Source organism: Simochromis diagramma, unplaced genomic scaffold (genome assembly GCF_900408965.1).
Source record: "Simochromis diagramma unplaced genomic scaffold, fSimDia1.1 OVJJ01000337.1, whole genome shotgun sequence".
Lineage (NCBI taxonomy): Eukaryota > Metazoa > Chordata > Actinopteri > Cichliformes > Cichlidae > Simochromis > Simochromis diagramma.
This window is the reverse complement of record NW_024386982.1, coordinates 2,010,842-2,026,172: the sequence shown is the minus strand read 5'-3', so window position 1 is coordinate 2,026,172 and position 15,331 is coordinate 2,010,842. Positions and strand designations below refer to the sequence as shown.

The window sequence follows — 15,331 nt, the reverse complement described above, 5'->3', positions numbered from 1 at the left end:
GCTGATCATTTTATTAAAGATGAAAGACTTTAGACAGTTTTTCAACTCTCAGTAATGCCATAGTGATCGTTTAGGCCCAGACACGGCTAGTGACGTCAGACTTAACGACCGGATACTGTTTCCTTAGAATTGAATGCTACCTTGATGGATTTTTGTGTTCTTGAGTGCTTCTTGTTCATTATTATTTTCCAGGTGGAGGCTGTTCATTGATGTGTCAATCATTGTAATTACTCTAATGGATCCTACCACTATATTTGTATATTCCCGTGTTTTGTCACCAAAAAGCATCATGGAAATTGGTCCATATTCATTTTAAATCTTTGTCAAAACAAAACAAATATAGGCTCAACAAAAAGGGTAAAGTAGCTTGAGGAGGTTTAATCATACACTAATATTCCCCATGCAAACTGAATTTTTCCCTGTAGGTCATATAATCATATAAAAGAGCTGATAAAGACCAAAGTGTGTCTTGGCTTATTAAAAAAGATCAAACTTCTGCAGTGTAGATAAAAGAAGTTTGAGCAAAACACACAGAAAAATCAATGTGTAAAAGCCTTTGAGAATGTGCATCCTTTTGCAAGGAGAGACACAATCGAGTTGGCGAGATTAATTTGATTTTGTCAATACAGGTGCTATTTTAATCAAAGTAAAACCACCGTCCTATTTGTCATACTTGACAGTCGTTTTTCACATCCAAGGTTGGTGCATGTGAAGAAAAAAAAAAGACATGACGCTCCACAGCTTGACTCAGAACAAAATCTACTTTCTTATTACTGACTCGTTACATCAAATTATCTTCTCCGGTGCTTCTGGGGGAAACAGCATTCTTTTGTATGCGTTTACTCCAGCCAAATCTGTTCAAGCAGCTGCAAGCAGAGGCTTTGTCTCTGGTTTCTTTTGATTATAACGATCACCACGACTGAATGGAAGTGAAAGCATCTGCCCACAAGTTTTGAGTAAATGGAAAACTTCAAACTTAATCAAAACTCAGCTCACACCCACTCACTCACCCTGCTTCACACACGCGCACGTAAACATACATCTCAGCTGCCATCTCTGTGCTCACAGTTTGAGTATTCTGTCCAAGGCCAAACAGCTTGCTAGAATTCGGCAGGGAGGCGCTTATCTAAAACAGATTGAAAGCATGCTGATAGACACCTTGGCTAGAGTAGAAACCACTTTAGACTGACAACAGTCAGACTTACACAAGGTGCAACAATGTCTTCCCTTTGCGTACTTAAAAAAACCATCATACAAATAAAAGCATTTTTATTTTATTCAGAGACTAGTTAGTGCTTTTGTCATAACACAACTGCAGTACTTCATGAACATTATGGGTCTTATAACTCAAGACTCTGTTGGATTTCTGTCAGATTAACTATGCAGCATAAAATACCTTTTAAACCAAAGACACATTATTAACACAGATTAGAGACGTTGCTTCAGTAACCTTCACAGTTGTTCTGACTTGTTTTTTTTTAACTTCTCCAAACATGTTTTCAAAAGACAAACAGACGCAGAGAGTGATGCCATGGCTGGACAGAGGTACCAACACTTCATCTGTGATGTTCAAAGTGAATTCCAGTCTAGCTGTTTGTATGTCTCGATGAGGAAACCGTTGCATCAGATCCTGTTTTCACGCAGCTGCTTTTTGCTACGCAGCATGTGGTAGAGATCCGTTCACAGGATGCAAACTACAGATTCCTAAAGCAGTAAATTGCAGCCAATCTCCTGAGATCATTTGTGTTAGCCGTTATCGTATTATGCTCAATACAAGGGGCTTGCTACTGTCTTCAAACAGATGTCAGAACTACTAGAGGATTGTGTCACTGATGCAACATAAGGGTTTAAAAATGACTGTTAAAGCAAGTGAACATATGAGCCTGGAGGAGCATTTCAGCCATGCGACTTGCCTTTTTTCCCTCTAAATAGGATGCTTGTCGTGTCCTTTTTTTTGTCCTTGTTCCTTTTAAAGGTTAATTAGGGTCATTCACTTGTGGTTCCTTTGGTTCTGTGTTATTTAACCTCCCTGTGTGCTTGTGTGTGTCTGTTATTTGGAGTTTTGAGTTCTCAGTCATGTTCAAGTGAGTCTATGTTCTTTTGTTTGTTTGTTTGTTTGAACATTTGGACTTTTGCATTTAAGTTCTAGTTATCGTCCATGTTTATTATTGTGTGATTAGTTTCCTTATTGTTTCTTTTATTCAGTGTAGCTCTCTCTGTGGTTATCCTCTAAGTTACTTCCTGTTCTACCTTGCTAGTTAGTTGTCACCTGTTTCTTGTGCCTAATTTGTCTTTGTTTGTCCAAAACTTAGCAACAATACACTTTGTGGGTCCTCCCTCCTTTTACTCTCCAGACTGTGATAATGTTAGCCTTAAGCAAGGTTCTTTACACCTATTTGCACTGTAAGCTTCACAATATCTTATGTTCTCATGTAATGTGAGGGATCTGAACAATTTCATGAGCACATTTAACACTGTACAGTCTAAGTACCTTAGCTAAGTATTCCTAACACTGTGCAACCAGGTAACATTATGAGAAAATTTTATTTTCTCATTTTTATTTATTTTTTATTTTATTTTATTATGACTTTGTTCTGTTTCTAAAAGCTAAAAAAAACACATTCATTCAGATGCAGTAAGGCCAAAGGTCAGGGTAACTGTCATTGATGGCGACCTCACGGAGTTAACTTTGTGAGAGTATAAATTAAAAACATATAAAGTCTAAACATTTTCTAGGATTTGATTTCTAAGATCTGGTTACCTCCCGTTGTTTCATTTGAGTTTTGTGTTTTTTGTAATGTTCAGACTATCTGTAATAACTTGTTAATGTTTGGTGGGTGCAAAGGCAGAACACCGCTGAGCAGCACAAATGAGAATGGTTGTTGGTGATGAACAAGTGAGGGAACAAGTTGTTTTTACCAGCTGAGCATTTTATATCAGCTCTTCGAGGGAACAAGCCAGCAGGAAGCTGCGCTGAGTGAGCCAATTAAACAAATATTCTGAAAATTTTAATGTGCAGCTCTTTTGCATCTGTCTGTTACACTCAGCGGGTAGAATTTGGAACCAGTTCAGGGTCCAATTCATTTATTATGTAAGTGGAAAGGGTGCATCAGTGGTAATATACACATGTGCATATGCATACATAGCTGATGGTGTGTTACTGATGGAAAAGTCATTTCCATTTTACTGTGCTTACCTTCTATGTTGATGAGAGAAAGTACTCATCAACATAGCTTTGAAGTGTCAACATCCAACAGTGTAGATGCTGCAGTCAGTGAACATATTGTAAATAAACACACATAATTATTCTACTTCTTGTTCATTTTTCTTCATTTTCTTCCTCCATGTTCATATCAAACAAAGGTCAAAACACCACCATCATAACAGGCGCTCTTATAGAAGCGCTGCACTGAAACTTAAGAAAACAACAGCAAATATAAAAATGCTAAAAAGGCACGTAAAATACAACAGAATTGGAATAAAACACAATGGAAGCAGAAAAAAGTTGGGGTTAGACGTTAGGGTTGCCAACTTTTTAACTATCAACACTCTGGAGGGCCAGAAGCACGATGCACAGCCAGCTGGACAAAGTGCTATATTTTTATAATAAAAATGTAATAAAATGTTGGTATTCAGTGTAATCAATACCTCATTTTAAACAATAATAATAATAATACAGTAAATGACAGCAGAAATCAAAAACAAGCAAAAAAGAAAAACTATTAAAATAAAATAGTGTAAATAAGGGCTTCAATTACTCAGTTATTGTGCTACGCAGACCAAACGGCACTTATTTTTATGACTCATGCAAAACTCCTCACATGTGGTGTGCGTGACGGGCCGCCACTGACTGGACACAAGTGCTCGTGCAGCTGCAGAAGCAATTCATCGGTGTTGTGAAGGAAAATACTGCGCAGGTGATGTTTGTCATATAAGCAGATATAAGCTGTTTGCTATTAGTTGCTTATTGTGTAGCTGTCGCCTCTGCAGCTGTTCTCTCACATGATTGTCCCCCCAAAAACATTTCTGTTGTGTTTTAAGAGGGTTTTTCTTTTTCCAGTAAGCTATTGCTGTGTTATTTATTTTTTTCTATTTGCTGGTGTTTTCTTAAGTTGCAGTGCGTTGGACCTCTAAGGTCACTGTACGCGCTTCCTTTAGTTACTGTTCTGTCTTTGCTCTCTTACTCTGTGAGCCAAGTCTTTATGTCAATCATTAAACTTTGAATACATTTAAAAAAAAAGAACAACTAACTCAAATCTAACAAAAAAGAAAAGGCAAAGTTTTGAATGATTTTTATTCAGGTTATTAAAATTGTTACATTATAGTTTCATAAAAAACAGACTTGTCCAAAATTCTGAAATATATAAAATACATTTTTTTTTTCACCCAGAAATAAAAAGGTATGCAAATTGTCTCTGCGTCCCACACCACTTCAACTACACTGCTGTGAAAAGAAAGCTAAAAGCCATAATTTCAGATGCCTGAGGTTTTGTGCAGGTACTGACTTTGTTCAAGATACAACGAGATGGATTCAGCAGCAAACAAACAGAAAAGAACCAGACTGGTCTCGACTCAGAGAGCGTGTGCTTTGTGCTTCCTGGAAACTGGAGAGCTCTGTAAAGTCAAAAGCCCTTCTTTAAATGAGTCCCCCCCCACCCATCTTCAAATGTAATTAAACAAAAGAATAGAATGGAGAGCCTCCCACTCTTACTGCATTCTGGAGGAATAATTAGACATGAGAATAAACTATGAGGAATGATACAGCTCAGTTAGCAAATAAAAAGAGGGAGGGAGGCAGGCGACGGGGAGATCTCAGACCGCTACAATGTTTAATATTCATAATTCCACTGAACAGAATTGGCTTTGGCTCCGGTTTGTTACATTTCCTCACTCTTTCTTTCACTAAAAGTGCTGTGGCGGTGTAGGCCTGTAGGGGGCAATTTAGCAGCATGACATCGCTAGTAAAGGTACATCCGGCTCAGTGTGTGTGCGTGTGTGTGTGTGTGTGTGTGTGTGTGTGTGTGTCTACGGGTTTTTACTATCTTGGTGGGGACCAAAATCTGAAATTTACTATAGTTTTGGAGTCCAAAATCCACATCCCCACAGGGTTAAAGGCATTTTTCCCACTCAAAATGTGGTTTTAGTGTCAGGGTTACAATTGAGTTATGGTTAGGTTTAAGGTAAGGGTTAGGGTTAGGCATTCATTTTTGATGGTTAGGGTAAGCAGCTAGGGAAAGTATTACATCAATGGGGTGTCCCCACGAGGATAGCAAACCAGACGTGTGTGTGTGTGTGTCATGGTGATATGGGTGCATGCGAGCTTTTGGGTTCAATTCAAAATCAATTGAGTTTAAGTTGGTTTTAAAATCCAAATGCTCAACAGCATCTAACAAGAGGAGGTTGATGCATCCAACCTAGCATGAAATAATTAAAGATAAATGGCTTTTCATCAACAAATTAATTGCTGCCTCAATTTACATTTGGAAGGGAAAGTTAATTTACCACCGTGTGTGTGCGTGCCTGTGTGTGTAAGTGCATGAATAAATGGTTTTCTTCTTTTCAATGCCACCATGTGGTGAGGATTAGCAGAGGTGGTTTTATTTGGTATTTTAATTGAAAAAACTAAGTGCTCTGTATCCCAATCACTCAGACTTAACCCCATGAAATGAAACTCGGGGCTCGTGTTTGCTTTGATGAAATAGAAATAAGAGTGGGAGTTACTGTAACAGACTACAGCATCTCAATGGCAATGCCGGCGCAGCTGCAGGAACAAAGAAGCAATGATGAAATGCTACTAGTCAAACAGATTTTATCATCATGCCTGCTTGATCCCACTGGGGAGCTTTGAGAGCTTTTTTTGGTTTTTTTTCTTTCTTGCATGTTTATGTGTGGTAAAGATGAACTAACAGAATTATGTATACACTTTACCTAGAAAACACAACCTCAGCTTGGGACCTTGACTCTGCTAAGATATGTTAATCAAGACGCTTTGCTTCCACACGCTGGCTGAAGCAGTCATCCTCCGCAGTGTGCTGATAAGCGAGCGTGGAGAGAAAGGATTTTGTGCTGGTTTGAGCACAGTTATCTCCTCTCCTTAGCGTTATCTTTTATCTGCATCAGCTTTTACATTAAGATTAAGAAAGGCGCCAAGGTAATTTCCCACTTCAGTTATTTCATAAACCCCACAGTTTAGATCACTCGACAGAGACATGAGTTTCTTATGTTTTTAATAACGGCAAAAGGGAGGAAACCATAACGGCCATCCTTAAAGTTTTCTGTCTTAAGGACTTGATCTGCTGTTAACATACAGGATTTCCTAGCTGCAGCGCTGAGAGCTATAAAAAACATAATTTAGTAAGATCGGGGATACCCGCTGCCTGAATGTGTCAGGAGTATCGGAACAGTTGAGATGCATTTTTCTAAACACCACGTCTCTGTGGCTTTTAAACTCTAAAACATGCTGTGCCAAAAATTGGTCCATCCCAATTATCAGGTCTCCTGACACAAAAAAGAACTATAGTGTACGCTGTTAAGTGCCAGGAGGACTGCCAGGATATACATCGGGGAAACCAAACAACCTCTGGCTACAACACAGAAGAGCTACCTCGTCAGGCCAGGACTCTGCAGTCTGTTTACACCTACAGGCCAGTGGACACTGTTGCAATGATGAGGATGTACACATCCCGGACAGGGAGGAACGCTGTTTTGAGGGCGGAGTCAAGTAGGCCATTTACGTAAAAAGGGAAAGACCATCTTTGAATCGAGGAGGGGGCCTAAAGGTGCATCTGTCACCATCTTACAATGCTGTGATTGCAGCCATTCCCCAACTCTCTGTGAATGGGACTCATGACCATTGATCAGTGGTTGTTGAGAATTTGCATAATTATGATGAAGGTGACCTCTCAGCCCATTGTTCCTTCAGTGGGCTGGTTTCAGTCATTATGCAAATGTGCTGTTTACAAGATTGGGGAAACCTGCAGTCAGCTGAGGCTGAAGACGTCACCTGGATGATGACGAAACGTTTCTCCCACTGAAAAGGCTTCGTCCAAATGAACAGAATCAACTTTTGGGGATTTACTTTCCTGGATGATTGAGCATGCATCAAGACAAGATAGAGGATAGTTTGTTCTAATGGATTAAGAATCAACATCTTCATTATACAAATACAAATAAATATTACTTTGGAAAATATAAAATAAAATAAAGAAAATAAAGTATTTTTAATGGTAGAAATCTTTCACATGGCCTAAAAATGATGACAAATCAAGGCTAGAATTTCAATGTTCAAGGACCCAAAATTGAAAAGCTTATAGAATTTAAATATCTTGGTGTCTGAATAGATGATGAAATTGCTTTCAAATTTATAGAAAATCTGGTTTGGAAATTCCAACATAAACTTGGCTTCTTGAAAATACAGCAATAACTTTTTTTTGCATAAAAACATAATTACTTACCATGTATCTTGCATTGTTTTGTATACTTTTGAATTACTTGAAAATACAGCAAATGAGCAGCAATCAGTCATAATTGGTTTTTATTTTCACAAATTCCATTAAATACCAAGACAAAGTTAACTGTGTGATGTGTATGATTAGGCCTTCTTGTGTCCTTGAAGTAATTTACTCTGAATCACACATTGCCATACTTGTGTACTTGGGACAGAAGATACAACATGCAACGGATTTCCAAGTTTATTAAAACATATGTACATATACTGTGCAGATCAGCATAATATTCCATATTCCCTCTGAACTCTGATTTTTGCTGCCCGTTAAATTTGTGAGCAATAGAGATAAAAGAGTTCAAGTCTGTTAAATTAAGATTGTGAAACTGTGCGATGTCTCCTGACTGGTAAGAGAATCCTCAGTTTTAATCGTTAAAATCACAGAACCGATCTTTTCCCTTCCTATTACAGACCAATATCTATGAAAAGTGAACATAATCGCACATTATGTGCCTTTTTCATGGGGAGAGGAGCGTGGCATCAAACACTGGCTGCATTTTATTTGTTGTCTCACAAGTCAAAAAGCCAGCTGTGAAAAATCCCTACTCCAGTGTGAAATAGCACCTGGATGTGGCATCGTACTACTTTGGTCAGTCAATAAGTTTGCTCTTGCAGGCAGCAAAAGATAAGCAGCACACAGCTGTGTAGCTAATCTGCAGCACCAATTATGAACAGAAAATCAACAAACAAAACCAAAAGACACATTCACCATATGCAAAGGAAAAAAAATAGTAAAGTGAAATTATTTTTCAGCCACAGGGGAACAAAAAAATGATTAATTTGTCTCACAGAAATGTCATTACATTTTCACAGCCCCTCTCTTTTATTAAACCTCAGCTACGACTGCCTGGCAGCTGTTGCACACAGTTGAAACTTTACATGGACCAAGAGATCGTAAAGACTTAAAAACTGAAGCCATATATAAAGAACTTTTTGTAACCGATGCCTTGAGCTTCCTTCCAGTTTCCCAGGAGCCAACATGTTATTAGAGTCCACAGATTTGGCCAGATAAAGATTTAACTATCACAGTATGAGGATATGACACATCTATGAGTCATCTTGGCTCTTTATTTCTTCCTCGGGAGCTTAAAGTCTTTTTCAATTTTACCTTCACCCACCGCAGGGATGATGGTGCAACACGCACATGTCCTGCACTTTCATTTCGTGGGACGGTCAAAATGATTGTGAGTGTATTCTATGATCTTTGAAATGGTTCCTTTGAAGAATCAAGTTTCCATCTTCAAAGTGACTTTAGTGCATCAAGAATACAATAGCACAGCAAAAACAAACATGATTCACTGTGATAAAGTAGTGAAAACTGCAAATTCGTTCTTATCTGTTGCCGTCTACATGCACAGAAATTAGAATAAAATAGAATTTAAATTAAACACTTACATTCAGGGTCCAGCCGGAGCCTCACAGATGTTTAGGCAAAGTGTGCTCAATGGCAGAGACTTACTCTTTAATGCTTCAAAACAAAAATCCAGCTGCCATTATTTTTAATGATCAGCATGTTACACAGTCTGGCTGCCCTTTTCCTAACTTAGTACGTTCATATGCCCGTAGCATATCACTGAAATCTGTCGTTGGAGTTTAAAACAATATTCTTATTGTTTTCTATTGCTTTGTATAGCAGCACCGCTGTTAACAACACCCATGTTGCTAACCATCTGCAGGACTTTCAGAACACAGTAGGTAAAAGCAGCAGATATGAAAATGAAGGAGTGTGTCTAGATGCGCTCATGGCTACATGTGATGCACTGAACACTGAGGCGTACTCTAGCTGTAGTTGGCTCATCAGTTTGAATTTCTCTGATCACACACACACGTGTGCGCACACACATACACACCACAGTAGCAGTTACAGTCCCCAGGGCAGAAAGCTAATTCTTCCACTTTATTTAATACTGCAGGAAAGGGGGTGGGGGTGGGGGGTGTTGTCCTTTATTTTGCAGAAACAGGAAACTATCGATTTGCAGCAGTGGCAAAAAGGAACAAAGCAATTAGACTCAGTGGGGTGAGTTTAAATAAAGTCTTTTAAATACAGGCCTGCTGTAATCTGCTCAAGTTTGAACAAAGGAAGAGGAGAGACCTATGGGTGAAGTGCAACACTCATAGATGATGAGGTCTTTGAATGATGGAGGTGGGAATGGCCTAAAGCAGACACACACGCACACACACACACACACACACACACACACACACACACACACACACACACACACACACACACACGCACGCACACACACACACGCACACACACCATCAAACCCTCCTGAGGAGCACTGTCATCACTCTTCATTTACTCTGTGGAACAGCAGAACCAGCTTAATGTACCACTGCAGGTTCACAAACACACACACACACAGACAGCTGCAAACACACACATCATCATAATCTACTATCTCATCGTATTTCCATGTGACTCATCCATTATACTGCATTCTATAACTTAAGCGATTTCTCATCCGTGACCATCTCAATCTTCAGCAACAAAAGCGCTGCTGGAGCGTGAAGCCTTTGCCATATGAGCGGTAATTAAAATACTTAAAGAGCCAATCTGTAGGCCCACACTTACTTAAAATGTGGGCAAAAGGGTTTCATTTTGAGTTTAATTAGCAGGCCTCATGCAACACAGCTAAAGTTTTGACAGTTCAACATAAGTTTTCGGCATATTTAGCTACTGTCAAGTCGATATTTAAAGATTTAAGTATCCACATTGCCAGTGGGAACATGTCAGATGCATGCATTGGATGCTCAGTGTGGTGAAGACCAACGTGAAGACAGCCTTGCACATTTTCAGTTTTTCAATTTTAATTAAAAACAACATGCAAGGGAGGAAGTTGAATGTTTTCACCTTTTTAAGCAGTTTTTTACATGTAACCACAAGAATATATTTTTGTATTTCCATTATGGAGAAGTTTAAGGATGTGTTAATTATGTGCAGATTGAATTCCCACATGAGGAAGGAGTATAGTGACAGATATGTGTAGCATCCAGTTTATTGCTTGTTTTGTGAACTCCATGCACAGTATGCATGGAGTCTATTTGAAAGCTGTTTCACAGCTAGTTACTTAAATTAGGAAATGCACCATTTTTAATTCTTTCAGGCTGGTAAACACAGTTTGCTGGTTATTGTCCTTTCAGAAGCATTAAAAGGAATGTTTTTATTGCTTATTAGTTGTTGAAAACTATATTAAATGGCATCATATTCTCAGAAAGCTTAAAATAACATGCTAATTTAAATTGGATGATGCCTAGCCATCATGATCATTATACTTTACCGTATTTTCTGTCATACAGTGAGGTCCTATAAATTTGGATACTGACACAAGTTGGTTTTTTGTTTTTTTTACCTGTTTTACATCAAGCATATTCCAATTACAGTTCTATTATGGACATGGACAAATGGACAAATGAAACCAAGATCAGCCTCTACCGGAATGATGGCAGGAAAGAAGTACGGAGAAGGTGTGGAACAGCTCATGATATAAAGTATACCACATCATCTGTAAAACATGGGACAGTGTAGTGGTTTGGGCGTGCACGACTGCCAGTGGCACGGGGACACTAGTGTTTATTAATGATGTGACACAGGATAGAAGCAGCTGAATTAATTCTTAGCTGTTCAGTGACATACTGCCCACTCAAATCTAGCTAAATGCAGCCAAATTGATTGGGCGGCATTTCATAATACACATGGACAATGACCCAAAACATACAGAAGTTTATTAAAGCAAAGAAGTGAAACATTCTTGAATGGCCAGGTCACTCATGTTGATCTTAAGCCAACTGAGGATGTATTTCACTTGTTGAAAACTAAAGTTTTTCTCAGGACTGTATTATTGTAGGGTCGAGCTTACAATATAAAGCACCTTGAGGCGACTGTTGCTGTGATTTGGCGCTGTATAAATACAACTGAATTGAACTGAAGACTTTCAGGCTGCCTTTGTCAGCAAAGGGTTTTCAACCAAGTGAACATTTTATTTTTCAGTTTATTTAATTTTTCCAATTATTCTTGAGCCTCTGAAATGAAGGGATTGTGTTAAATGCTTTAGTTCTCACATTTCTATCCAATCTTTTTGTTCAGCCACTGAACTAAAGCTGGACGTCTGCACTTCAACTGCACATGAGTTGTTTCACTTGAAATTCATTGTAGTAATGTACTGGACCAAAATTAGAAAAAAAGTTGTCTCTCTACAAATATTTATGGACTTAACTGTAAATACAATGTTACAATATTGGATGCTCATATGAAACCGAAGTTTCAGATCCTGAGGTCAGTGCATGTAGAAGTACTGTGAGTCAAAACCTCAGGCTTCAGACTGTAATACTCTCCCAAATGTATTCTCTGTATTGTCAGTGAGTGTAGACTTTGTTGTTATGATCATCTGACTTACTAAGGTGTCGGTGAGCACAAATGCTCCACCTTCCTGCTATGCAAATGTTTTGTTTTAACAGGGGCGACCAATCAGAAGAATGCTTGAAGACGTTTCACCTCTCATCCGAGAAGCTTCTTCAGTTCTAAGGTCAAATGGTGGGGAGTCCCAGATATAAACCTAGTGGGAGTGACCCCCCACAGAGGGACAAAAGGACCCCCTGATGATCCTCTAACCGCCTGAGCCAAGGTGTGAAACTGGGTGTGGGTCCCAATCAGCCAGAGTTTCGGGTGAGCTCATTGTGAAACCTGGCCCCACCTTATCATGCAAATTCCTGAGGTCAGATGGCCCAGGATGTGAGTGGGCGTTAAGGCGTCTGGGGAGGGATCTCAAAACTGGATTATAGATGGCAGAGAGTTGGTGTCATAAACCACCGCCTCTGTTCAAAGATGGTCGCTCACACTGGACATAGATGCTTCTTTCACTCCTCTTTTAAACCATCTGTCCTCTCTGTCCAAAATGTGAACATTGGCATCCTCGAAAGAGTGTCCTTTATCCTTAAGATGCAGATGGACTGCTGAGTCTTGTCCTGTGGAGGTGGCTCTTCTATGTTGTGCCATGCGCTTGTGAAGTGGCTGTTTGGTCTCTCCAATGTAGAGGTCTGGGCATTCCTCGCTGCACTGTACAGCATACACCACATTGTTAAGTCTGTGTTTTGGAGTTTTGTCTTTCGGATGAAAGACAGATTCTTTGCAAGCTCCTTTGACTACGATGACCTGGATGACTGAGAACCTTCACAGACAATCAGAAGAATGTTGGCTAAAAATAATGGTGGCCTAAAAAAGGAAAAGTCCAGGAAAAGTTATTGTAGTGGAGGCTAAAAATCAAAATGTGGACTCAAAATGAGCACAACTGGCAACTGTAGAATGCTAACATCATTGCCGTTGTAGTTGGGTAAGGTTTGCTTAAATGAATAACTGAACTCCTCAAACTCCAAAGGATAGGCCAGCCATCTTTTGGAAAAATCTATTTTCTGCCACTTGTCTCAATGATCTCATTCTTGTTTTCACTGCTCAAGCTTGTGACTAAAATTTGAAGTAAACCGGTAAACTGGCAGCTTCACTTTTGCACTCTGCTCGGTGCAGCGTTTGCATCACTGCGGCCCCATCCGTCTATCATTCTCCTGTTCCCCTAACTTGTGAACCAGACCGCGAGATTCTTGAACTCCTTCACTTGGGACAGCGATTTATCCCTTCCATGGTTTCAGACTTAGAAGTGGCAATTCTCATCCTGACCGTTTCACACTGCTGTGAACTGCTGTAGCACGAGCTTGAGGCCACCGCCTGATGAAGCCAACAGAACCACATCATCTGTGAAAAGATGACATGAGATTCTGAGGCCACCAAGGTGGAAGCCTTGTGCCTAGAAATGCTGTTCTTCTCCAGGTCCACAAAGCACATGCAGACTGATTGGACAAACCTCTGACGAACACTCGAACAACCTCGAGAGGATAAAGAGCCGGTGCAGCGTTCAAGCTCCTCCTGAATCCTGGCATAGGCATTCCCAATGAGATTGAGCGGTGTGATTCCCTGTAGTAGTTTCACTATATATAAGTGAAGTGTAAAAACAAACAAATAAATAAAACATAAAAAGATGATCATTAGGGATTGCAGTAGCAGATCACGATCGCGTTTAATGACCACACAGTCCAGCTTTTCTTTTGAACTCACACAGTGTACCGCCTCCACACAAATTACGGTTCTATAGAAAACAAGCTAATTAATTTTTTTTCCTTCGCCCACCATCCTTTGCCATACCTACACATAATCACCTAAAAAGTTTCAGAAACACAAAACCAAGTCACCCTCGCTGTACGTGAACTCCTTCTCTTAAATGGGGAATACAAACCATGTCTGCAAATCATAGAAACAGTCTGCAATTTCAGGATGTGCTTAAAAACAATGGCAAGCACTATATTTGATCAAAGCCTTAGGTTACTTGAAGTGACCTGAGGTCCAATAACGAAACTACCTCTGCAGACGTCAAAAGAAACTGAAAACAATCGACTGCGGGGTCTCGGGTTCGACGCTTAACGAGACCCTCTAATTTTATTCTTCAGCTGGGTTGAAATAGGATGACAGATTGGAGTTTAAGCAAACTGCCAGACTAGACGTGCTGCATGGCAAGAATGCATGCACAGAGCCCTGACTTGGCAGTATATTCGAATATGAAACACACCAAGTATGCTGATTATGAAAAGGACTGCAGAAATCTAATTATATTATGCAAAATAGGCTGAAAGGCTGTGAAATGATGTAATACATCTGAAGTGCGACGGCTGATGAATTTGCTCAAGGAAGGCTTCTTCAGTTGTATGAGGTATATTGTCTACTGGGTGCTTCCAGGAACAAGAACTTCCAGCTCCATTGGTTAATCACCTTGTTCAAACACATTTAACAGTCATGTTTACATACACCCAGTCCACAGATTTCAAACCAGACAGAAGAGAGCATCTCCTGTTACCTATCTGCTAAGCAATTCCTCCGATCCACAAGCACCACGTGGAGCACATTCTAATTAATTCCTGTTGCCAATTTGTCCGCATTTCAGCACCTATGTGAGGTGTTCTGTCTAATCACTGCCAGGTTTAAAGCATAAAATCAATAATGAGCTGAACAGCAGGTCAAGTCATCATACATGCTGCATGCTGGGAAGGAAAAGAACCCAGAATACTAAAGCAGGTTATCCACAGCTTCATGCTATGCGCAGATCAGGTGTGTGTTGATGAACTGGAGGCTGCAGTAAAAGCATCAACATTTTAACAGATTAATTCAAAGTGCTCCTGCAGCTGTCAATATCCCTGTGAAAAAAATGGTTTTCCATTATGTGGCAATTTCGCGTAGCTTGTTGTGGTTTTGAAACATTTTAAATTTGCAGCACAAACACTTGCAGGAGTTCTTTGAAAAATGCTGCTCAGTGAGAAATACACAGATGCATTTGCGTCGTATTTGTCTACCCTAGAAATCTTTATATGGCAGTGTTTGGGAAGCCCTGTTTTCTGATGTGCTTCCATTTCTTCACATTTATGAGCATAATATGAAGGGCTTTCATGTGTTCTGTGTGATTTATTCGTATTTGTAGCTGAAGGCTGTTTGTTAAGATTTTCATATTGCTCGAGGTAAGGTCACGTTTTTCCATATCTTGATACAGAAAGCCTCACCTGACAGGTAACAGCAGAGAATGCTGGTCTGAAATCATGACGTCCTACTTTTATGTGTCTGTATTATATTCATGAAACGTTTATAGCAGAAGAGAAAAACTGAATGTTGGCCGTTTTGGAGAATGCACTGCACAAGAAAACATCACTGCTTCATTACTGTTTATGAAACAGCTCCATCTCCCTCCTTCTTTTGCAGTTCATCTCTTGTTTGGAGTGAAAATGAAAGGA

At 39.6% G+C, this 15,331-nt stretch overlaps 1 protein-coding gene and 1 long non-coding RNA gene across 2 annotated transcripts in view; both read right to left on the bottom strand.

Annotated features, from left to right (window-relative positions):
* The window catches only part of astn1 (astrotactin 1), a 424,302-nt gene that overhangs the window by 122,646 nt on the left and 286,325 nt on the right, over positions 1 to 15,331 (bottom strand). The window lies entirely within an intron of this gene.
* On the bottom strand, positions 1,955 to 6,608 carry LOC120738347. Its single transcript, XR_005696956.1, has 2 exons — positions 5,281 to 6,608; positions 1,955 to 5,025 (listed from the first exon to the last, which is right to left on the bottom strand). It is a non-coding gene; the product is annotated as an uncharacterized LOC120738347 (long non-coding RNA).